Source organism: Motacilla alba, chromosome 2, assembly GCF_015832195.1.
Source record: "Motacilla alba alba isolate MOTALB_02 chromosome 2, Motacilla_alba_V1.0_pri, whole genome shotgun sequence".
NCBI lineage: Eukaryota > Metazoa > Chordata > Aves > Passeriformes > Motacillidae > Motacilla > Motacilla alba.
This window is the reverse complement of record NC_052017.1, coordinates 6,630,734-6,654,343: the sequence shown is the minus strand read 5'-3', so window position 1 is coordinate 6,654,343 and position 23,610 is coordinate 6,630,734.

Genomic DNA, 23,610 nt, shown 5'->3' with positions numbered 1-23,610 from the left:
TGTGCTCTAGAGCACACAGGTTTTGCCACAGGACTCTTGCACCTTCAGAAGATTCTTCTGCAGGACATGCAGGAGGCTGATTTTGATTTTGAGAGGTTCAAAATGGTGGATAGGATACCTTTAACAAGCAAAATGCTTGCAGAAATGCTCATACCACATACTTGTTTTACAAGTAGCTTAAGCCTTTGAAAACAAAACTCCTTTTGAATTGCTCCAGAAAGACTCTTTTGTTCTTGCTGCCACATTAGTGACTCCTCAGGAAAATGTAATAACCTCCAATAACATGGGGAACATCCCAGTCTGGTGACATCCTTAATTTTAGGGCAGGAAATGTTTCTGTAAATGAAGCCATGATTTGTGTAGTATATTATACATTGTTTTTCAATTGCACTACAAAAGTCAAGACCATATCTTTCAGTTACTCATCTGTAAGGAATCCAAACCAACCCCCTCTGCCAGATATTTGATGACAAATACCTCAAATGCTGACAGCTCTACATCCTTCTCAGTGAATCTCTCTTCAGCATTTCATTACCAAGTTTTTTGTGATGTCGATTTTAAATCCTCCTTGTTGCAACCAAAATCCATCATTTCTCATCACATTCTGCAGGAACTTGAAAAACAAGTTATTCTTGGTAGCAGTCCTTTGTGTATTTGAAGACTAGAACATATCTCAGTCTTTTCATATTTAAGCAGAGCAAGTGTTGATCTCCATCTCTTCAGGTTATATTTTCTGCTAATTTACAGTAGAATTCAGCTCCAGAGAATGAACCTCTATGTAAGTGCCTACCTCTAGCTCTATACATGGAATCCAGGTGTCAAAGATCCCAATACATTTGGCAGTCAATCAACAAGAATTTAGAGAATGATTTTATTCAGCTTAAAGCAGGTATCTCCAGTGACTGTTTTGCCTTCATCTTCATCAGCTCCATGAGCTTAGACATCTGCTTTGCCTGCAGATGTTACACTGTAGCCACAAAATCTTAGGAATCAAAACCAGCTATCAAATGATCCCCATATACTTTTCATTGTTTTCCACTGAACTGGTGGACTCAAAACTCTGGGGCAGTTTCAAGCCCTCACCACTTGTATCTCTCAATAACTGCATTCCCCAAAAGAGTTTTCCCCAAAATTAGTTATTTACACCATATTCATGTATAATACATTATTTATAGCTCAGACAAACAATTCAGAAGACTCCTGTCCTGACCTGAAAACACTAAATTAGCAGGCACTTTTCAGCCTGATTTTTTAATGGCAGATATCCCACACCTAGGAATCTTAGAAAAGATTAAATCTGGGGCTGGGGAGCAGTTTCACTGCTCCACCAGCTTGAAAACAATTATAGTGATACTGGCAATCCTCCTGACCTCTCCACAGGGCCAGATGCATCATGAGACCAGCAGGAGAACCATAATGCTCCAGAGCTGTGTCCTTATCAGGGGATGTGGGAATATGCTGCAGCCTCTGGTACTGATCCTGGTGCCTGTCACCTGTAAATCTTATCCCCAGACAAAGCTCTGAGGAATGTCCTAACACCTTCTCTCTCCTGTGGAAGGGTTTGATGTGGACACTGCCACCCACACAAGCTGAGCAGCCTCCAGACTGCTGCCATCACTCCCTGTGCTGCAGAAATGCAGAGCCCTGCACAAACACACACCGAGGGCACACTCACAGGCAAAACAGACTCAGCAACAACAAACAAACAGAGAAAAACCTTGCCAGGTCCAGGGTCTCCAGTTTGGGCTGAGATGAATTTGTAAAAAACATTCCTGCACCTCCTCACTCTCCCTTTCTTGTTCTATACAGGCATTGCCTTGCAGGCTCCCTGGCCAGTTTGCCCACTGGGATTGGTCCCAGCTCCTGGCAGCTGCACCTGTAGTGGAAGAAAAGCAAGCCAGTGCATGATAACTGGCAGCGTATTTCTGCAGGATGAGATTGGAAGTGACTTCAGCAACAGCTGCCAACTGAAGCATCCTTGACTGCAGATAAGGAAATTTCATTTTCATCTGTGCTCCCCTACAGACCAAAGCACTTGACTGATGTTCCTGAAGATGTTCCTAAACAGCAGGTCCTGCTACAGTCACCTGTGGAACAGGAAAGGGCAAACCACACCTTGCCTCTCCAGGTTCTTCAGAGCAAATGTTTCAAACTGTAATTTTAATTCTCAGGGCTGAGGTTCAGCATCCCCTGCTTCAAGCTGAAGCTCCCCTGAAGACCAGGATGGGGAGCAGAATGAAGCCCCCATAATCCAAGGGGAAAAGGGATCTGGTACAGCACTTAAGACACACAGAGCTCTATGGGGCTGGATGGGATCTACTCACAGATCCTGAGGGAGCTGCAGGAAGTTCTCACTGAGACACTTCCCATCATTTACCAGCAGTCCTGGCTAACTGAGGAAGTCCCAGTTGACTGGAAGCCAGAAAATGTAATGCTCATCCACAAGAAGGTCCAGAAGGAGAATCCAGGGAACTACAGATTCAGTGCCAAGGAAGGTCATGGAGAAGATCATCTTGAGTGCTATCACATGGCACACAAGAACAAATAGGGGATCAGCTCATCCAGCAGGGGTTTAGGAAAGGCAAGTCCTGCCTGGCCAACCATACTTCCCTCTGTGACAAGGTGACCCACCTAGTGGGAGAGGGACTAGCTGTGGATGTCTGCTGGACTATAGTAAAGCCCTTGGCACCATCTCTCACAGCATTCCCATGGAGAAACTGGTTTCCCACAGCATGGATGGATGTTCTGTTCACTGGGTAAAAACCTCTCTGGATGGCCTGGCCCAGGGAGTTTATTTGAAACATCCTGAAATGGAAAAATAAGGTAGTTTTTAAGGGTTCCAAAGCATTTTTAAAATTATTTGTTGTGGGTGTTTTTCTCCTTACTTTTCACCCTGAATGTATTTATTTTGAAATGAAAACCTGTACATGATGTCTTGTCCTACCCAGAACAAATTGTTCCCTGGGAAAGAAAGGTCATGGCAATGGTGAAGTTACACAGGCAATTCTTCCTGACCCTCCAGGTACAAAACCAGATACTTGACCTAACCCTCTGCCTGTGAAAGTCTTCCCAGCACCAGCAGCTTCCTGCACAGACAGACCTGGCTGGGACATCACGTGTGGCAGCTGGAGCTGAAAGAGCCATTGATTTCATCTGTACTGAAAAGGACTCCATGCTCCACTTGATTTTAGTGCTGCTTTTGTGCAGGAATCTTCGAGACTTGTTCTCCATTATCTGCACACATAAAAATGTATCCTGTCTTGAATTACAAATGCCAAAAGTCCAGGTTTAATAGATAACACTTTTGTAGCCAGGTACCAGCTCACTGTAAAAGATGTACAAGTATAAATCCACCACACCCAGCTGAGACATCTCACTATTGCTCGGGCTCAGCAAACTGGACATTGAGGTATGGGGCAGTCAGGGAGTTTGAATTTTATGGAAATACTTATATTCAGAAATAAAACACCAAAATTCTTGACCGGAGGGGGAAAGGGTTGCAAGTTTAGTCTTGACACACATGTGAACATCTAAAAGCCTGCAAACCCTATAATCCAAGTCACACAGCAAGGGCAGGAAGGTTTGGGGGCTCAGTGGCTTTGCCACAGAAATCCCTGCATGTTTCCATGGACACAGTTGGCTCACAGTGCACCTCAGTTCTTCTACATACAGACTGAGCAAAGCAGCACTGCTGGGCTTGTGAGATCCTGCAGTGTTGTGATGCACTGTATAGGTATTTAGATGTTCTGCACTGGGTGTTATGTTATACAAATGTTTCCCCCCTTTTCTCAGATGGCGTATCCCTCAGATACACCTGAGGTCTTGTACCTGTGGTCTTGTCCCTTGAAGCCCCTCCCTTTGCCCCTCCCCACTGGTGTGGCCTTCCGTCCCCGCCTCCCATTCTGCGGGTATAAATGTCCCTTGAGTTGGGCTTCGGCCTCTCTCCTTCACCTGGAAACCCTATGATGCAGATGTCCCCTTCCAGCTAATAAACAGGACATCAGAACCACGTGGAGAGAGAGCGCTTCTCGTCCTTTACTTCGTCTATGTAGGATCCGTGCGGGCATAAATCCCAAGCTAGCCGGGGGGATTTACAGCCCGAAACCCACGGGTTCCTTCAGGTGGCGCCCAACGCAGGGTTTATTTCATAAGTATTGAAAGGTAACCTGAACATGGGAAATTGATAGTTCAAGATTCATGAAGCACCAAAACCTTTTTACCAAACCCAGACGTGAGAGCAGGGAGAAGCTCTGATAAGAGAAAACCTACAGAGTCTTCACAAACTTTTCGAGACCACAGAATTATTCCTGTGTGAAACCACAGCTCCAGCAAGAAATAATTGGGGTCAAACTGTTGAAGTCAATGAGTGCCATCCCACAGAGAGCAAAGAGCTTTGGGTCAGGCTGTTAAGGAGCAGGCCCTTGAGCACGGGAGCATCCCATGAGCAGATGTGCTTCTCACTGGAAATCACCTCTTACATACAGCTCTGCTGACTTCAGAATTAAAACTGAGATTTTTTTAAAGCAGATATTTGCCTTTCCACTGTAGCAGGAAGTCATTGTAAGGGAAGCTGAAATATTCCTCTGTCAGGGTGCCCAAATTTTTTCTGGAGGTCGGACAGGCAAACGAGCTCAACAAGACCCAATTTCTTACACAGAAAACCTATTCTAAGTCTTTAAATGTTGTCATAAGTTTGGAAAACAATAGTCATGACAGGTTGGTGATATTAAAATTACTGTTTTGAAGAGAAAAAGCAAGGCTGAAATAGCACATATCTTTGTCTCAGAGCTCCCTCTAGCTCATCAAATAGTGTTCAGTACCACAGAACCATTCCTTGCACCACAGAGCAACACCGCACATATGCAAGTTGGATTTACAGAAAAGTATAACAGTATGGAGTACACACAGCATGAAAATCCACTTCTTGTCACTCCCATAGGATCGAGAACAACAGTAAATAAATAAAGAACAACAAACTAGTAAGACATTAGGTTCAGTTTCCCAAGATTTTATTTTCCGTAATGCTAAATCCCGCCTGGCTTTAGAAGAGCTTTTGCCCCTTCTTGCAAGTCTCTCAGAATCTTACCCAAAAAAAACAAAACCAAAAAAAAAAAACCCCAAAAAAAACAAACCCAAACAAACAAAAAAAAAGTAAGAAAGAAAAAACCCCACACATCTCAATATTGTTTTGCCAATCTGTGAAATGCAGCTGATTTTGCTCTGCAGGTTCACCAAGAGGAGATGGGAGAAATTGCTTGATTTCCTTGAAACCACTGCAGGCAGGACCTCTTGAAATGCACCTGGCAGCTCCTGAGTTACTGTCCCTGGTTCTCCAACACCCACCTGCCCAGCAGCAACAGCCCTGCACTGTGTGTTGGGCAGCAGCAGCCACCCCACCTTCCCCACGTTCTTCTCCCTGTCCCCAGGTAGGAAGCTGGTGCCACAGAGTGGTTGCAGTGGCTGCTGGAGGGCAGGAGAGGTGAGGGAGGAGATGAAAACAATTGATTTTCCAGAGGGCAAAGAATGACACACCCCTGGAGATCACAGGGATGGGGCCACACTCCCCACACCCAGCACTTGCAAAGGTTGGACCACCATGCTGCAAATGCTGGAAGCTCATGCTGGGCTTTAATTCACTGCCAGGGACCTCAGCACAGCTTATGCAGAAAATAAAGTCCAGCTGCCCTGCTCTGCTTTATTCAGCAATAGAGAAACTGGTTTCTCAGACAGATATATCTGTCTGGGGGTGACATCTGAACAGAGAGCTGGGTCTGGATATCTGTCAGAGCTGGACAGAGCTGTGATAACAACTGAGAAGGGTCTAATGGCAGCAGGAAGCCTCTTCCTCCTTCTGCATCATGGAGCACAGGCAGCACCATGATGGGGAGTGACTGGAGGTCCCTAACACCACGAATCCACACCTAGACAGTGCCAGGTAGTCCAGTCTCTGCCAGTTTTCACCCTTTGTTGAGTTTCCCCAAACAGACACTGTTTCACAGAAATCTTCGTGGTTCTTCTTCTTGATTTATGAGCCTTGAATGAAGGACTGGTATAGAAAGTAAATGGAAGTAAGGCTTGGAGTAAAAGTCTTGAGACAGATCTGCTCCTGCCTCCTCCCAACCCCTCCATCAGCTTCAATTCAGTATGTCTCTTCACTAGAGCAATGTAATTAGAATCACCATAAAACTTTCATTTTTAGTTTTCTACAGCTTTCCCTCAGAAATAAGTCCTATCTAAACAGAAGAAAGTCAGAACAGGAAAAGCTGAATTTATTAATCATCCCGAGCTGGATCAATACACTTATTTTTAGTTAATAGCTCATCCTGTGTGTGAACATGCACAGTGCCCACACTCCAGCCTTGCCTCCAAACAAAATCCTGGTTAAATACCTACTCCCAGCGATGGAGAATACAGAACAGCAGTCAGACTTAGAGATTAACTGCAAAGAAGTTTCCATCTAAACTTAATTAATGTGCATCCTTATCAGGTTTTAGAAAATTGCTGAGAAATCACAAGCTCTGTGCAAAAAAAAAAAAAAAAAGTTTCTAGAAGTAGAAAGGTCTAGGGTTTCCTTTCTGGTAGAAAAAAGATAAAAAATTATGTTCCTATATCATCTGTAATTGTCCAATAAATTGCAACTATCTGATTTTCTGTTAAAGGCCAAAAGGCAAGAATTCAAATGGAAATGTCTTCTATCACTATGTTCTGTACATAAAGTAATGTATCAATGCAATGAGGAAGTTAATTGGTTTCATGTTGCTTAGAGTGCACATGGAAAAAAATTCAAAGGACCCAATTGCTATCTCTAATTAGTATTTCTGAGGAGCCACATTGTGGAGACAGATTGTCAGCTTCTTCAGGCATTTCCTACTCATGCCAGTCAAATTTATGCACTCCATTTCCAATTAGTACCTTAATTCCCTTTCCAAAACTACAAACTAGGGCTGGCTATTAGTTTATTTTAATTCACACTGTCACAGAGATGTACCAGTGAGTATCTCAGCAACTGAGTAAACCACTGTGTTGCAGTGATGGAAAAACACTGCAACATGGAGTATTTCTATTACAAAATTAAACCCATTACAATTGTCATCTAGGACAGAGATGACAATTCTCCTCTACTTTTAGAGGAGAAAAGAAGTAGGTAAAAAGTAGCAAAACTATTTTGAAAACAATATGGCTGTTGTAAGACATTCAAATAAATGAGAAGACTTTCATGAATATCTCTGCTTTACTCACAGGGTCTTCAGGAAATCTGGGCTGGTTCTGGTTATTCAGTATAGTCTCCTTTTACTGCATCAAATCCACACAGGAGGCTCTCAAGTCAAGCACCCCAGAAGGGCAAAGTCATCTATGGAAGATGTTCCTACCCATTGCAGGTGGCTTGGACTAAATGACCTTTAAAAGTGCCGACCCAAACCATTCAGGGATGCTATGGTCAGGTGTCCTTCCTGAGTACCCAACTATGAAAAAGTCAAACTTATAAAAAAGCAAGAAATTAGAAACTATCTTACACAAGTTCACACTCACTGTTGTTTTTCTTTCCTCCCACTCCTTCCCTGCACAGCCCAGCAAAGCAAACAGAAAACTCCTGCCACTCAGCAGCTTTCCCAAAGTTAACTGGGTTTATTGAAAGCCAGAGGGGATCCCAGAAAGGGCAGCACAATTCTGATGGTAATGGGGATCTTTTTTGGGACAGAAGGCCCCTTGGCCTGGGACCTGGATGCTGATGGGGTGTTAGGTGAGTGTGGTTTGTGGGGTGACAAGTAGCACAAGGTGACTCTAAGCACACAGCAGCAGAGAGACTGTTAAACACAGGGGACAGCGTGTTCTGTCTGTGGCAAAACTGACACGCTCCAGGGCAGGTGTAAATAAGAGCTGTTGGCTGGTACATGCAGGCAGAACTAAAACATGTTCTACAGAGGCACTGAGCTATTTCCCCCTGCTCATTTGGTGCTGCTCACTGCAAAATGTCTTGGCCTTGGAATGCTGAATTTTTCTAAAAACAGTTTTCTGAAATAAAAGCACAGCACACCACCCTGCTACCTCTAACCATTTGCTGAAGGGGTTTTTTTACTAGATGTGTTCTAACCAACTACATAAATGTTAATTATGGAAGACAACAGCTATGCAGTCATTCCTGTGGCAGGGAAAAGGTGCAGTGGGCTATGTGCTCTGTAGCATTTCTATACATAGAGTGTTATTGTATATGTGACCTAAACGGGATATGAACTGTAGCTATGCATCAAACACTGGGTTGTGTTCCAGCTCTTTCTGATTGCACTGGCAATCAGGTGAAGTGGCTAATTAAAATTAACACCTGCCAGGTTCAGGATTCTACACAGGCAGAAAAGAACTGAGACCACTCTGTCTAGACAACCTGCAAAATCCCCTCGGATATTGAATCCTCCCACCACTGCTCCTAAACCAGGCTCTTCTGAAGGTGACAGAAGATAAGGACCAAGCAGCCCTCCCAGGCACAGTTTAAATCACTACTGAACATTATATTCTGCATTTGATCTCTAATGGGACAGGGAGCACTGGACAGTGACAGGTGGAATGATTACTGAGAGCTGGGGACCCTGCTAGGACTGATGAGCAGCATATTTTGACTGTATAAAGGCATATAAAAATGGCAACATCTGTCCATCAGTTTCCCAATTACTGACATCTCCTGAAAGCTCTGCTCTTCTGATTCCCACTCAGTTCTGTAATGGAGACAGCAGACCAAGCCCAGGACTTGGGGCTGCCTCCACACTTCCATCAAGTGTCCCAATTAAATTTCAGCAAGGATCACTGAGGTGCATGACAGCTTCTTTTACCATCTTCAAAAATCCCTAAAAAAGTGTACCTATTAATACCTGGACATTTCACTCTTCTGAGAAGTATTACTAAGGTATCCTTTCAAAAGAAATTGTTACAGCATACAGGGATTCCTAATTCAACTCAGGCACAGCTATAGCAGAATTAAGCACTATGATACATTAAATATAAACGACCATGGAAAAAAAATGGTTGGCAATATACCAGAAGCCCTTTACTTACACAAAAATCAGAGTAATGAAGGAAATTGCTGTTCAGTATCTATGACTTTTCATCTTGTAGGCTAACTGCAGTGGTGAAATTCCATTTGCTTATACAAATGTTAGTCGAGAATTAATAAATTTGCATCAGTTAAAACTTCATGCAATGAACTGGCCAAAAGCTTGGCATTTTTTAAAATTATCAAGTGTAATGCCAGGATCCTAACACTACAAGTAGGATTTAAAACTGAGTAGAAATCAGGAGCCAAAAGGTCAATGCAGACTGTTCATGATGGTAGTGGTGGATGGCTGTTGGGAAAGTCTTCATACAAACTTTTTTCATCAAGATTAGGAAAACCAAATGCTTTCACATTCTTATCCAAGTTAAGCACAACAAGGAGTAAATCAGCTTTTTAAAAGCATTTGAACTTTTAGCAACTTCCCTGGAGAAAATTACAGAGCAATAAACATACTTTCCCTGAGGATCCCACAGAATAAATCAGTCTACCTTCTCCCAGATTATGACCCTGCACAACAGCCCAGGTTCTTGCTGAGGACCACCAGAAGTACTGCAGTGATTAGCAGGACACAAGGTAGTGCTGTGATAAACCTAGCAATCTCCAAAAGAAGATGGACATAGAATAGGACACAGCAGGCACATGGACCTGTGGAGCAAAGGCATGCATCCAAAACACCATCAGGGGCCATGGGCTTTAGATTAAATGTCAGTACAACCCTCCTCCCCAACCCTCTGTGCCTCACAACCCTTTGTGTTCAAAAGTCAACTCAATGCAGACTAAGGCAGCCATTTGGAGTGAATTAACACTGATTTTGACTCCCTGAGAAAGCCCTTGAAGTTACATCTGACTATTTAAAACAGCTTGACTAACAGAATTATGCTGTACTCCCAAGCAAGAGGATAAACTGAAACACCCTCCCCAGTACCAATGAGGAACAGGACATCCTGTGTTCAGGCTCTCTTGTTGCTCTTCTGTTTTAAGGTTGGAGAAAACGAATTGCTTGATCCTGGCTGCTGCCTTCTCTGCAGTGCATGCTTTCCACAGGTGACTCCTTCCCAAGCATCCCTTGCTGCTAGAACATCTATCGTCAAGATCCTTCCCAGCAAGGAGGTAAGAGACTGTGGGAACCCAGAACATCCCTCTGGGTGCCCTGGATGGCCAGAGCCGCTGGCAGGGGGCTCTGAGACCCTGGCATGCAGCCAAAGACACACGTGGGGTTTTGATCTTAGCCCATGGAGCAAATTACCAACTCTGTATGAAGAATTACAAGTCACAAAAGTTTAGGTATTGTAGTAGAAGTAGTCACAAAGTGAAAGGAAGGATTTTTGAGTGCTGTACAGGGGGATTTAAGCCTTGTACGCAGGGGTCCAAGTTTTGTACATGAAGGTCAGGAGTTCTAAGATGGAGGGATTTGGGTGTGCCCTGTCCTCCTTCTTTCTCCTTCCTAGCCTCCATGTCTTTGGTGATGTTGGCACTCACAGATTGGTTTAGAGTAGAAAGTCACCATTCAATATAGATAGTAGGCATTGGGGAAAAAGTATAAACACGTAACACGTAATATATGATATAAAAGATGGCACCAGCCCCCTGGGAGGGCAGTGTGCCTTTGTCTGAGCTGCTGAACGGGCCACAGCAGTTCAGGAGAAGAATCTTTTAGATAACCAACAATAAACTACCTTGAGACTGGACAACAGAGGACTACTGAGTCTTTCTTTGAAAGCACGGGTTGGAGGCGAGACTTTTCCATCTTTCGGGGTCACCCCAATCCAGGGCTGAAACCCTACAAGAGACATTTACCTCTGCATGCAGGCTGGTGTCTCACAAACTGCTTTAAAGCTGCCAACAAATAAACAAATAAATGAGCATTATTCAGGAGCATTCACCCATGAAATATTGGTCTGCTTCAGCCCCTGACATCCCATAGCCACTGTGGAACACCATTCACCATTAGAGCACATGGGAAATCCATGTGATGAATTTCCAGATGTAGAAAATGGTGCTGTTCTGAAAAACTACACTATAGTCCAAAAGGACCAATAGTTGAGCTGCTCATGTTGATTCAGGAAAGGTCAACGTAGACTGAGCTGCTTCATTTTCCCTGGTGTGTTCACAGGGAAAAGTTTCCTGTAAATAACCTGAAGGCCCTAAAGTGATGTGCCCAGCACTCCTAGTCAATGCAGAGAAAGACAGTGTAGGTAGCCCAGCAAATCACCTGTCTGTAAAAATTTAATTAGAAGGCTATGCTCAGAGTAATGTCCTAGGAAAGTGGCAGCCCAGAGCAAAAGAATATTGACAGCCCTGTGTGCGAGCAGGGAAAATGCTCTGGTGTGGGAATGGAGAAGATACTTCGATATTTTACCACCACCACTGACCCTTTGTACTTCCTACAGCAAGTCTTTTACTGTCCTCTGCTTTTGCTGCCCCACCTGAGGCCATCAAAAGTTAGTCACCTTGCACAATTCTTGACTTTAAAAAGAAAACTCACATCTAAGTGGAGGGTGTCATTCCTGTGACACAGAATTTGTTCTCTGCTATGAGCCTGCCCTTTTTAACCTTTATGGTTCATGATGCATCTTGAAGAGCAGGTAGAATGGCACAAATAATTGTAGGTAACAGCACCTGCCTTTTGCTTCTTTTGAGTCAATCCTAATGGGTAATTTACCTTCACCAGTCAAATCACATCTTTTTGATGAGGGACTCGGGGTGCACCTCAAAATGCTGAGGCAGTTGACACAATGTCTGATGTCAAAGGCAATTGCTGCTGTTCACTGCAGAGGAGCAAACCTGGCTGGAACAACAGGACACTTGACAGTAATTTTCAGTGTGCAAGACAAATAGCTGGAAACTGTGCAGCTGAATGAGTGGAATGCTAGATGGGCACTGTATAATAACAGCCATCACACAGCAGCTCAGAGCAGGGAACAGAAGAACCACATTCAGTTTTACAGCACCAATGAAAACACCACCAAGCTGGACTTGTCCTAATGTCCTGAACAGCAAGTGCCGGACTGACCACTGAGATGCTTCAGACTAGCTAAAAGGGATGATTTGAACTTCTGGCCAATGGATTGGGCACACTTTAAATGTTTAAACTTTATATGAAGGTAGTGCTTGTGACTTCCATATTCTTTACTTCTCCTCCAGCTACACCAACAGCAAACATATCACACAGGGACTTCAGCCCACACCACAGAAACCACAGCACAGCTTTTTTACCAGAACCCTTGGCACCACGTCACCTTTGTGGAAGGACAAGAGAAGGACCACTGAGCAATTGTCATTCAAAGCCGTGCCAATACTTGTCATGTTTCCTCATCAATACCACAGGTAACCAGAGATGTCCAAAGGAGCAGGCCAGCTGTTCAAAAGGCTCCATGCAGCAAAGCCATGGTGTGGCTGTCTCAGGTCTAGGAATTGCCATCAAGATTATCATAAAACAAAAGATCGGGTTCAAGGTAACAGTATCCCTTTGGCACCTTCTATCTTAACATCCATTTAGCAAAGAAATACAGGCTCCACTGCCTGCCCTCCTTCCCTCCAAGGAGTGGCCAGGATTCAGTTCCAATCCTCTTCCAGGGTACTCATAGTTTAACACACTGCTCTCCTCCTCATCATCTGTCTGCTTCTTCTTAGAAGCTCTAATTCATGGTTTGGAAAAGGTTAAGGCAACCCTTAAAGATATGAAATGAATTCATAAAGCTGTTTAGGAGCTTGTTCTTTGCTTTGAGTGGAAAGAAATGCAGACCCAGAAACAGGAACTACAGCCACTGATGAACTAACAGTTGCCTTTAGGATAAGAAGGCTGAATCCCTGTGTCTGAACTCCCTATTATTGAACTCCAAAGCTATAATAAATGCCTTGTTTGATGTCCCCAGCCCTCGATAAATCACAGTACAGCAAGTCATTGCAGCCCTGTTTGTTAGAAGGAAGAGATGCTGACAGCTCAGTGAAGATAAGAAGCAAAATAACATTAAAAACAGATTCATGAAACACAAATACGGAAGGACCCAAGAATAGCTACAGTCCAGGAGTAAAATGATTTCAAAGACATCAAAAGAAGATCTTTAAACATAAGCAGTACTGTCACAAACAACAACAATGTGAAATGAACCTTCTCAGCTCTGACACTGCACATCAACCTCACAACTTTGAAAAGATGTAATATTCACACTCACACAAATTACACGGGGCAGCTAAAGTACAGCATCACAAAGTACCACTGAATAATGAAGAAAGGATGCATGGAAAGAATAAACACTCACAGTTTATCTGATCGTGACGGTTACACTCAATTTAGCACTACCACCAGCTGGTAATTGGTAAATGGATGTCTCAATCAACTCAAAATTCAGGGCAGCATGAAAACATTACCAGAAATTTCATTATGAAATGCAGTTTCTTTCCCTGCTTCTAGAAGTAAGCAGCTTTTCTCAGCCTCTCAGAGATTTTAGTCCTAACCTGACCCTCTCAGGACTCAGAAAAAGCCTGCTGCTTCTGAAGAAGGGTTAGCACATCTGTCCTTGTCAGAGACTGGATATACCACCACAAGATTTAAGCCCAAACTTGTTACACAGATTTGAGTTGAAGAAAACTCTTCTCACTCAGTTTCAGCTGTCTTGATCTCACTGCAGGGGAAGAAACAGGCAGTGCCACGGAGTCGCTGCTCTGACCTATTCCAGACCTGTGTGAATTGCACTCAGCAGCACACACTTCCCTCCTTGGATTACAAAGAAACAAAACTGATGAGCTCAGGTTCAGGTACCTGAGAATCATAAAGTGGAACAGATGAACTCTGTCCTAAAACACAGCACGTCATCTCAGGATTATAACCCTGTTTTCTCAGCACAAAACAGTGAGTTACCTGAATATCCACTAAGGAATCAGGAGTACCAAATGTGATGAATACCTTCCTCACAGAAGAGCTGACATCTTCAGGAGGAAAAATTGTAAAGTAAATTTTTCATAATACCCTCTGCTTCCAGGAGGATTTGCCCACATCTAGCTCCACTCTGCTACCCTTCACAGAGCTGAAAAACCCAACAGAATGGTCAAAAAGTCCAAGAAACTGAGAGCTCGAGAGCAAAAGATGCTCATGTTGAGCAGCTGTGCCAGGCTGCCATATGTTTGCTTTCCTAGTGAGCACTCACCATTCCCATGATGATATCAGAGATCATCTGGATTGAAGAAAATGAGTATCTGTTGTTAATTACCACCATGGAGGCCTGGTAGAGTGCTGAGTGCATCTCTGGCAGTACACAATATTGGTCAAAACATTCGATTTCTTGGAGCTCACAAAATCAAAATAGCACTTTGACCAAACTTTTGAGAGGATTCAAATGAAGTGAAAACTTATTTAAAAAAAAAAAAAAAAAGTAGAGAAATCCAGAAAGCACTTGCCTGTAGTCCAAAAGGAAAGGAAAATCCCAACCAGAGCCAATCACAACAAAAGTGCAGTTTACTCATCATTTGATGTGTAATACTTTTATTACCATCATTTGGAAAAGAACTATTTCAGTTTGGGGAATGAATGCTTTATTTTCCTCACAAATAAATAATGCCTGCCATTAAAAAGTGTTTTATCAGAACTGGTGTTTGGACTAACCTACTCTGGCTGAGAAATTGCTGAGCAGCCTATCATGAATCCTTCCTTTAAACAAAAAATAAAATCAAAATAAAAAACCCAAACCAAATGCAAAAGACCCAACTAACCAACCAAAAAACAACAACAAAAATATTAGTACCTAATTTTGGGTGTCTGCTTAGAGTGACAGCTACCTTCAGAAGCTACAGACCCTCCCTCAGATGGGGGAGAAGTCCCAAACAAGGAACACCAACCCCCCAGGGCAGAAAGCATCTGAACTGTCTCAGGGAGCTGCTGGTCTGCCTGATGATTTCTGGTGGTGGCTGGAACAGGTAAAAAGTGCCTGCAAAGAGGCAGCAACTCTTCCATATAATTTATCATTCAAGTGTAAAAGTTTAATGTACCTATTTGAACAATTAAAGTGTGCTATCTAGAGCAAAATTTTCTTTTTGCCTCTGAAAACACAATGCCTCATGAATCACTAAGTGCTACAGCCAGGACCCAAACATGCATTTAATTGCAAGTTGCTTGTTGCTCTGTACACACCCAGGAGCAAGAAATAGCTTTATTATTATAATAGACACAATTAAACAAAGATAAAATCAGGAACCTCACACAAAACTCACTGGGCTTCTGTGACAAATCTGCTCACAGCTGGAAGCCTAATATGTTTAAGGGTGGCTGATCTTTAATGCAACTTTTATAAGATTTTTGCAGTGCTGCTATAAAAGCCTGTGGCACAAATCATGACTGGAACAAGCAGACATTCCCTTCAGAAAGAACTGAGCTGGCTGCGCTGCAGTTTACTTCATTTCATGTTTCAGGTGTTTGTATCTTTGCAGTTTAACTGATGGTGGTACCAAGCTGTTGCCCAGTTACATTCAGCACCAGGAGAGGAAAGGGGAATTAATTTCACTGTTACCTTCAGTTATTAAGACTTTGGAGTACTTATGACCCAGGGTGTCTAACTCACTGGATGGATTTAAATTACTATTCTGTGAAATATTTCCTTTCTTTGGCTGTAACTGTGAGCATAGAGCCTAACCTGCAAAAAAGAAGGCAATGCTTTGTTGCAGTAATAAGCAGACAGGACTCCGTCTCTTCATGCAGAAAAGCCAATCTTTATTGTTACAGTACATTTCTATACAATTTTCAAGACCTTGTGTACAACTCTGATTCATAACTTTCTTGCCACTCAATTCATTGGTTAGTAAATGTTTTTTGTGTGTCCATGCTAAGATTCTCTCTTTCTCCAGGTTTCTCCAGGTGTTTAGATATTTTCTTTGCACATTCTCATAGGACAGACTCCTTGGTTTTGCAGGTCCAAACAGTTCTCTTACCAGAATAGGTTTTGTGCTAACTGCTTCTCATTCTTCTGATTCTTTCTTATGGTAACTTACAGGCTAGCAGGTAATTCAGTAGAGCAAGGCCTGATTTTGTAAGGCCTTTCTTTTATAAGATATTACCTGTATGCAACAATGCTTGGCTTTGAAAAGAATGACACCACTAAACTTGTCATCTGCTTGTATTAACAGTTTATTTTTCACTGCTCTTCTGCTGCGACACAAATCACAATGGCAATTGCATCTAGCAGTGTTATTTAACTCTGCTTTACTATTTCATTAGTTGGATCCATTTGAGAAGGCACAGGTTCAAAAGACTGCATCTTGCCAAAGATTGAGAACTGTATTCCCTGTTCTCAAAACTACTATCTGTAGCAGAGTTGCCCAAAAAATCTTCCCCTTTCCACTGAAAAGTCACATTTTGTCACAGCTAATCTCTTTCATTAATCATTCAGTCAAAACATCCATGCCAACTTCTTGGGACCAAGACAGAAGAAAACTTTGGCAGAGGAAAGAAGGAAAATACTATACAGACACAAAAGGACAAAAGAGAATTTTTACTACAGTTTCAAAGCAGTTTCTGCTTGAAGAGAAAGACAGAAGAGCTTTAATGTTCATGCCATCCACACAGCAGGCTGGCTCCAGCTGCCAGACCTTATTTGTAGCAATACTCCAGAACAAATTGTTCAATTGATAGTTCTGTAAAGCCATCCAGAGAAATGTGGAAGTTAGGGAGGATGGTTCTTCCTTTCTCACAAGTTCCCATCAGGAGGAAAGATTCTCAAAGATAAATGAGATGCTAGATACATCTCTGTAATGACAGCTTTACGGACGTTACATGCTGGTAACTCATGCAAAACAGTGAAATGGAAAGACGAAGGAAGAAAATCCTGTTAACCATGAAAAACTGCAAAAGCTACAAAAAGTCAGGAGTATAAGCTGACCTGTATTGTTACATATGTACAACTTAAACATTTAAATCCTCTTCTGACATAAAGAACTGCAACAGTATCTTTAAAACAATAGGGATTTTTTTAAAAAAATAAACTGGAGAGTCTTTTTTCATCACTGTTATCTGACAGTCCAAGATTCACATTTCTTCAGCAACTATAGTAAAAGCACTCTCCTAAACCATAAATCAGATTCATGTAAAAACCAGCATGACAAAGATATGGGGTCTTAGGAAAATAAAACATCCTGTTTTGAAATATTTAGCATCACTCTGCCACTCAAAAGACACAGGTTTGATTTATGCTGGCAAATTAAACACTGCCAAGGAACATTCCCAGGTGCTGGAGTGCCATCAAATTGTAATCATGATCCACAGCACCATTTTGGCCATGGCCAACTGTCAGTGAGCCAAGAAATGGCAGAGCACAGCTCAGGAATCAACACAGTGCAGAGAGCAGCCCATAAAGCAGCCCAGATCTGGTCACTTCGTTGACACAGTCAGGGACCTGAGGAAGAACAGGCTGTGTCATGCAAGTGGGTCTCAGTGCCACAGAAGGGCTCTGAGCATGTTTAGTTTACAAGCAATGCTTCAACCACTCAAAACTGATGTGGGAAGCAAGATGATGCATTTGAAAATTAACCTGAGGTTTGGTATTACTCTTCAGAAGAGTCATCCAAGTTCACAAAGTTAAATGGCATTTAGTTTATGTGTTGTAATTTGGCAAAAAGCAGCCTAAGCTTTCCAAGCAACAGTTCAGCACTCTTCTGTTACTCAAAGACAGTCCTTGGTTACATTCTCATCCATTTCAAATAGCACCAGCACTGGTTTATCTTCATTACAACTACACAACTGCAGTTCTTCAGAGAAGTGTTGATTGCAGAGGTTCTTGGAGTACATAATTTCCAAATATACAGAAATAAAATGTTTATATCCTACTACTTGTGAAATGTGTAACAATATATCACGAAAGCTCCCTTCTCCATTCCACAGCAATGGGGAATCCACAGCTTTTTGCTGAGGTGTGAAGGAAGAGTGCAAAAGAGAAGTGAGTTTAACAGTGCGGGGCTGGCTACTGAAGCTTGTCTGCTTTCACTTCCTTAATACTTCAATTTCAGGGTTGTCTACTCGAGATCTGAGCTACTCTGACCAGTCCCTGCATGATAAACTCAGGGTGAGGGAAGAAAACAAGCATAACATAACACAAAACATTCTCCTGGACTGTATCCTTTAATAATATTCCCCACGAGAGGTCACCAGCTCCTTAAAGCCAGTGAGTTGTGAACAGTATATCCATGAACTGCATGTTACAGGAAAACAGCCTGTAATCCCCCTATTAATCCTTGGCATCAGGGCACACACAGTGTAATTACAGACTGCAGCAGAACCATTTGAAAACTTTATTCCACAAGGCCATAATTAGATCCTGGCTGTAATCCTTTAATTGCCAATATCATCTAATGCATTACAGGCATAGCACACAACCACACGAGAAACGGGCTGAGAAGTTGTGCAAGAGGCACAGCAAAAGCAACAGCAGAGCAAGGGATGCAGGCTGTTAAACAAGGAACAATTAATAAACACCACAATGTACAACCTAGAAGCACCAGGATTTCTACTCTCACTCCGCAGATTTGTTGCATCAGTAGTTGGTGTCCAAGAGCAGCTGACTAGAAACACAAGTCACAACTATTGAAAAAAATCTGTCATAAATTGCTATTTATGTCACTCAACCACCCAGGAAAGGGCAGAAATCGATGTCTAGCAATTCTTTGCAAGTTATGAGGACTTACACTGCAGTAGATGCTGACCCAGTCCAAAAGGGAGTGAAACCACAACAGACCACACACACCACACCCCCAGCTGTCAGTTCTGTGCTCCTCTGTGGGCCAGGGAGGTGCCCACCACCTCAGCAACACATCTTCAATTGGGTTCTAACTAGTTCTTATTGCAACTAACTCAACTACACCCTGCACCCTGCTGCAGATTATCAGCAGTAACAGAATTACAAGCAATACAGGTTTACATTAAAAAAAATATTTTTCCTTCATACCACCTGTCAAAGGCAGTGAACAATTTTCCCTTTGTAAAAGTGGCTGCACCTCCTGTCATTACCCCACAGGGTGCTGGAAAAAACAATAGTACAGCAAACTGCTGAAAAATTGCTTGAGAGGAACACAGGCTCCCAGTTAAACCATTCTGCTCCTTTATTTACTGACAGGAACACACATAACAGGGCACCACTTCTTTAAGTGCATCACAAACTCAAGATATATGGAGTCATTCATTCTCATAAATACCCTCTATTTACTGACTTTTCAAATCCACATCCACTCACTTTGTTTCCTATGCAGAGAAACATCTCCCCTGACTGGCAGCTCTGTCACTTCCCTGCCTGGATTCAACTGGAAGATAAATTGAAAATGAGGGGGGAAATTCCTTAATGATTTTCCTAATATTCATTTATTACACAAGATACCATGGTTGTAAAGAAACTGGGAAATGTAAAGTCTTTAATTTTAGAATAGTCTAAGCAACTAGGGAGATATAACAGGTTCCTGGAATCAGAAGGAAAGCAGTACCCACCCTCAAACTAGGCTTACTTAAGAAACAATTACTGCTAATAAAATTTTATTATATTCACCAGCTGAACTCAAGAGGACTTAAAAGGAAGTAGCACTAGAAAAGCAGGAGAGGTGACAGAAATTTGTTTATTTGGAGGTACTCATAAGAACCCCATGCCTCTCCCCAGTATGACAGGTTTTTATTGTAATATATTGGTAAAAATACAAAATCTCATTTAAACCCCTAAAAGAGTTACCAATTTCTCCTTCTTCTTCCCAATTTCACTCAATGGAAAGTTGAAAAATAATCCAAATGTCCTGATTTAGTGTGACCTCTACCTCAGCAATAGCTGAAGGCAGCAGATGGGTTCTCAGGCTCCTCCAGAGAGCCTTTCACCTGCCCAGCAGGAGAGAGCTGCAAGGCACAAATGCCACTTCTACAAGCACAAAACCTCCTTCTTGAACAATGTGACAAGTGCAGGCACAGCTGAGAAAGCTGCTGAGAGCTCTGTGCTGTGAGATCCCACCATGGCAGCACTGTGTGTCCCCAGGCACACGGGAACAGCTGTGCCAGCTCACCCTTACCTTGCAGCAGAGAAAGCCGCAGCTCACAGGAGTTCATCTTCCATACAAACAGGCAGGAAGTGTAACAGGGTGGCACAGTGAGAGCCAAGCTGTGAACACACAAGCAGGACCACACAGGTTTGTCGTAATACGACACGAAAAGACGACACGGACACTGCTGCTCTCCAGGTGAACAAAAAAGAGGGACCTTTATTTTCTGACTCCAACATTTATAGTTTTCCAAAAGTGACAGTGGATTGGAGGGTGACAGTGCCACCTCTCCAATGACACTGGACAGACCAAGAGTCCATAAATTCTCTCCTCCTCCATGTTAGAATGCAAAACATAAGTTGTTTACAGAACTGTGTGTGAGAAAGTTTGTTACAAGAATGCAAACATCAGAAGGCTTAGCAAAGTCTTAAAAAATCAGGGTGACACAGGTTGTTCATTTAAACATCATCAAGGTAAAAATTCTCAGGCTGTTTGGAAGCCAAAGCAGAAGAGCAGCATCCTTCAGCATTGTTCTTGGGGGTAATGCAGAGAAGTGCAGCAGCTCCTCCTCAGCTTCCTCAGCCACACTGCCTCAGTGTGTTCCACCAACAGTGCCCAGAGACCAAAATCAGGGTGAGTTGTTTTGTTTTTTTTCCCCTCAAACTTTGAGCCTTTGAGAATTAAATGCAGCATCTGTGTATCATATAACAGAATTTTATTAACTGAATGGAAAAAGCACTGCCAAAGGATGAATGAACCAACTGCTTTTACATGCATACATGCTAGGATGAGATGACCTCAGAATGCAATTATACTGCTTTTGAAGCCCAAGCGACCACATCAGACATCTGAACCTAAGGATTTGTCACTTATGCCAGAGCACACACACTCGGTGCTAAGGTATTGTCTAAGAGGAAGTCCCTAGGAAAAGGCCAGGAAAAAGCACACAGGAATGAAGCCACCTGCCTGAAGTGGTGCAGCATGGGCAAGACTGACATGGCAAGTGGCTCTAATAAATGGAAAAGAATACAGAATTGTATCAATATCAATACAGGATCAATAATGCCAAAGAGAAATCTTTTCCACTGACTTTGGATCAGGCCCTGGATATTGACAGAGGAATCACCAGAGGTGAAAGAGCAAGAACAAAAGTGACCACAAAAGCAAGACATGAATACATACCCTTTTGATTCTTCCTTCCATCACATATGTTCAGCTTGCAGAAAAGAAACCTAAGAAGCTGGAAAGTTATACAAACAGTCCCCTTCACTACTTTTTCTTTACCTTTTGCAAAAATGCTCTTGGTCCAGACCAGTGTATGAAAGAGAGTGTCTATTTCACAGATTTACCTGAGCTTTCATCTTCTGTAACTATCTAAGGCACCACACAGCACTCCTTAATATCAAGCAACACACTTTCCAATTAGGCTGGAGGCTGCCTATCTCTGCTCAGTATCCCTGGTGGTTTTTAATAAGGTTTTTGCTTGTTCCATCTCCAGCACTTGTTTGACACAACAGCAATTTTTCCAGATGAGAGAGAACCCAGCAATCATAAAGAATTATTTACAGAAAGATCAGTACTCCAGTACATGTCAAGACTTCACTAATTGTAGTTAATTGAAAATACCACATTGAACAGTGCTCTTCAGGTTCATAAAAGCTTCAAGTGTTTTTAAATACTACTGAAAAAAGAGGGAAAGGCTCAGAAGATTGATAGCAGGAAACAATACCTTCCAGTTCTAGAGCACTGACTCAAATCAAATCAAAGTTAATCAAAGGTAGAACACATCATCTGCTAACTGGCTGAGGGCGGGGAAGGTAATCCCTTTTTTTAATCACAAATCTTCAACAAAGTCAAAAGCCCCAGTTACAGCTATGCAGATCAGGCTGAACTTTTTGCTGCAGTTTAGCTTACCTGAGCTCTGTCTCCATGCAGGCCCTCCATCTGAGCCATACTGATCTAGATATTTGAAGAGCTTTTCAAAAGATGTTCAAGGCATTCTACAAACCAATTAAAAAACCCAAACAAACAAACAAACCAGAGGACCCCACTTCACAAGACTCATTTAGAAAGCAGCAGCAAAGCTCAAGACTAATTTAGGTCCAGGTTCATTGTTCTATTCACAAACCTGCAGTTTCCACAAGCAAGGTGAAGCACTCAGATAATTGTGTTCAGGAAAACAGGGGTGGGGTGAAGTTGCCTACAAAGTTAACACTTCAAATCATCCCACAGAAGTGTTCTTTACCCTTTACCAAACCTTTACCCTCACCAAGCTCCAGAAATGTATTATGTTTAGAGAGAGCACTCCTTAGGAAACCATGCTGGTGTGTAAGTGCCTGGAACTGGACTAAGTACCTGCTGGCCTTTCTTGTTCATGAGTCTTGGGCTCAATTCCTTCCTCTGTCCAAAAGAATTCAAAGCCAAGTGCTCCTTTTTAGGTTAGCACCCAAAACACAAACTGAGGGGATAACTTTCAGGGCACTGTGGTTGTTCATTAACTATTTGCAACAAACCCATAAAATGTAACTGAAAAGGCAAGCTTACCTGCCCTGAAGCTCAAATTACCCAAAAGCAGGAAGAGAGAAGAGGCTAATAACTCACATTTGCATTGGTCCCCTAACTTATCTCACCTTGGATTTTTTTCAGCCCCATGACTGTTACAGACTCACAGGGTCTATAGTGTGGCAGGTAGTTCAGCCTTCCAAAATCTTGAAGAACAGGGAAATTCAGCTTCAGATTATTCAAACATCCTAAACATTCTTACTACCTGTATTTTTTCATGAAGAACAAACACGAGCACATTTCCTGGTTTGTTTTCAATGAAAGTCTTGCTCACTTTCTCACAGCTTTCTTTTTCCGCCAAGACAAAATGGGTGCCCATGTCTTGTGTCAGAAGAGTAGTTTTTATCAAAAAATTACCTGCCTCTGGCAAATTTGAAGATGCCTTAATGCCTGGCTAGAGCTGTTTGCAAGCCACATGTAACTTCCCATGCTACTTACCCAGTATTCCCTATTTTGTAGCACCATGTGAGTGCACTGGTACCTCAGCAGCCACTTTCTCAGTGCACCAAATGTGTAACTCTTCCTCTGAAGGCTGACTTCAGCCATGCTGTGCTCATGGCTCTGGATTCTGCTGTACAGGCCAAAATCCTAAGTAGGCAGCAGTGCACTGACAAACTTGAAATGTAGATTTAAACACAGGCAAGCTGATGTGACTCTGGAACGAGCTGAAACAGTACACATTGTAACAGAATATCCATTTCTTTCTCAGTGAGAGGATTGAGCAAATTATGCTTCAATGCTCTTCCCCTGAGTGCTGAGCTTTAAGTTCAAAAGCATTCAGAAGCAGGGTTGAATCCTGCAGTCTCATTTTGCCTAATTTCTAACTTAGGCTGAAGAAATAATTGCTTGGCCTCAATCCCTCCATGCATGCTAAAATCAAATTGATTTGTCATACAAAATTCTTGCTGGACTACACAAACTGTATAAAATCTCTGCTGACAGAGATAGGATAAATATCAGCAAGGACAGGGCAAGCAGGATTTCCTACTCTAATAGATTTAAACCACAGAAGA